Raw genomic sequence first — 2,902 nt, 5'->3', positions numbered from 1 at the left:
CACATTGGAGAAGGAAATGGCAACCCACTCCAGTGTTCTTGCCTGGAGAATCCCAGGGACGGGGGAGCCTGGTGGGCTTCCGTCTATGGGGTCACACAGAGTCGGACACGACTGAAGTGACTTAGCAGCAGTAGCAGCAGAGAAGAGAGAAATTCACCTAAATCTATAGGTTCTACAGGTAAAACCAGGTGGTGAGTTCTTGATGTATCTTTCTAGACTTGAAAGTCTTTTAAAATCTAATTTGAGGTTACTTTTGAAGAGTTGCAGCAAAGCAAACTGTCATAGGTCTATGCCGTTCCGTTCCGTTCAGTCGCTCAGTCGTGTCCGACTCTTTGCGACCCCGTGGACTGTAGCCTACCAGGCTTCTCTGTCCATGGGATTCTCCAGGCAAGAGTACTGGAGTGGGTTACCATTTCCTTCTCCAGGGGATCTTCCCAACCCAGGGATCGAACCTGGGTCTCCTGCATTGGAGGCAGACGCTTTAACCTCTGAGCCACCAGGGAAGCCCTATGCAGTTGATTACTATTCTTGCTGCATTTATATAAATAATAGGCCAAATCTAATAAGATGAGATTTAAGAATAATGAAAAAAAGGGTGTATCATTTTTTATAATACATATTTTATGTATCATTGGAAAACTGTGGTGCAGTCTTGTGGGTTATCAGACTCTAGTTCTATTCATTATCTTTGAGCTTTTATTATCTACTTGTAAATTGAACTGAATCCTGCCATCTTGCACATTTTGTAATTTCTTACCCAATTCTAGATTCTTACATTTCCTCCAGTATCTGGTATAGATCTTCAAAATAAGGTTTCCAACTGTTCTTCCACTTTCCCAACTTGGTGTCACTGAGAATCAAAACCTGTTTGCCCAGTTCCTTACTGGAACTCTAGGTTATCTTGCAAGCTGAAGTTGGATGACAGGCAATCTTCATGCCTGGAGCTGCTGCTGTGTAGGCCACTTGGGAAGTTTACTGCAAGCTCCACATCTGTGCTCTGTGCTGGAAAATAACCATGACTGTGGCACTGATGTCTGTGCCATCACCAAAGATATTCAAACTGGAAACTAGGAAATTCATCAGATTGCCACTATTGTTCACACTATACTATCTAAAGATTTTTCAAGTCCAACATTTAGAAATCTCAACTAGCTTTCCTCTGCACTCAGAAACTGGTTTTATAGTCTGTTCCAACCTTTAATCTTTACTTTTTATTTTTATTTTCGTAGAATTTCCCCTTATTAAATGCCTGATGATTTGATTTGCACTATCCAGCAAATATACTCTACTACCAAGTCCTAATAGATGGTTCAGTTTGTCTTTAATGAACAAAAGGAGACTGAACGAGGAGTGAACTTTGTTCAGAGGACAGAAAAATGTTTCTTCTTTCCCTGAATAAGAGGAGGGACTGACAGGCTCTCATACCATCATCACAGCCTTGTATTGTCTTTGTCATGCTGAATTTTAACAAGAATGCTGCTGAGTAAGTTTAGGACACCATCCCCCCCATCCCACCCCCTCCCCCCGCCCTAACACACACACTGCTATCAATATCTGATCATTTTCAATACCTGGTCAAATCCCTCATCGCTCTCCTTCACTTGCCTTTTGCAGGAATCTTATTAAAATATGACCCCTTTATCCTTGATATCTCCTCTAACTAATTTTCAATCCACTGATCCTCACTTTGCTTGTATAAATCGCCACTTGTCCTGTTGTATTGGAAGTTGAGCCCCATCTCTCTCTCCTATTGCAATCAATCGGCAATGTTGTTTAGTCTCTCCATCTTGTCTGATTCTTTTATGACCCCATGGACTGCCAGGCTCTTCTATCCATTGGATTTCCCAAGTAAGAATACTGGAGTAGTCTTGAGTAAAATCTTCTTTGCTGTTTGAATATTTGTGAAAATAATTTTTTCTTTAACAGACACATCAGGAAAAGGGGTTTCTTAATCAGTAAATAAGCCATGAAAAGCATTAGAATCAGCATCTCCTCTTTAAAGGTCATTTTGTCCTATCTCCCACCCAGTTTTGGCATCTCTCAACCTCTAACTTGTAGCTCAGCATATTATCCCTTCCCCTTACTTTTGGCTGCTTAACACATTTCATGGTAATCACTAATTCATCACATGGAACTGAATAAGAACCATTTAATATGATTATCTTCTCCATTAAAGCTGTCATCATAATTAGAGCTGCAGTGAACTGTTTGCCAGGAATTATAACTTCTGCCAAGAAAAACTTGGGTGTCATTTTAGAAAAATTCTTAGGTGGGGGAGGAGGAGATCAGAACCATCTGTGTCAGGATCCAAAGCGAATAATGAGAAATAAAGCCCCTTTCCCCTACCATCTACTAGACTCTGCCCAGCCCTCCTCCTGGATATTCCAAAGACTTTAGAATAAATTAGCTTTCCAGGTAGTCTGAAGAGTACACCTTCTCCAGAAATGACAGCCTTAGAAAAGTCATCTTTAAAGAAGAGAAAACAGGCAGCAGCAAATAAAAACTAGGGCCCAGTGCATAAGGCTTCCTAAAAGTTGTTCCACATGGTTTTGTTTGCCACCCCGCGGTTTCCAGGGCAACCACCTAAGCCAGGACTGAAGTAGAAGGAGACGGGTGGCTAGAATGGGACCACCCACTGCAATTCTCATTTCATTCTGATGGCAAGAACCTTTATGTCGACTCAAAGTGTTTGTCAGGCCTCTCGCTGTGAATCACTGGAATAACATTTTGCCCTGATGGGAGTGTGTCACAGGCCGCTGCTCCCACATCCCCCCATACTGAGGTGTTTTTAAATGGAACCAAATATCCCAGGGGAATTTTCTCTGCACTACTAGCATTGCTTTGTCACACATTTTTAGATTACACACTGTAAATTATAGATAAAATACATTATGCTAATTTT

The 2,902-nt window shown here is 41.4% G+C and overlaps 1 non-coding gene across 1 annotated transcript; it reads right to left on the bottom strand.

Moving 5' to 3' along the window:
* Positions 1–431: 431 nt before the first annotated feature.
* On the bottom strand, positions 432–503 carry TRNAW-CCA (transfer RNA tryptophan (anticodon CCA)). The gene has a single exon. It is a non-coding gene; the product is annotated as a tRNA-Trp (tRNA).
* Between the last annotated feature and the right edge of the window lie 2,399 nt (positions 504–2,902).

The sequence above is a fragment of the Moschus berezovskii genome, chromosome 9 (genome assembly GCF_049115385.1).
Source record: "Moschus berezovskii isolate FMDL1 chromosome 9, NW_MosBer_1.0, whole genome shotgun sequence".
Taxonomy (NCBI): Eukaryota; Metazoa; Chordata; class Mammalia; order Artiodactyla; family Moschidae; genus Moschus; species Moschus berezovskii.
This window is presented reverse-complemented; position numbering and strand designations above follow the sequence as displayed.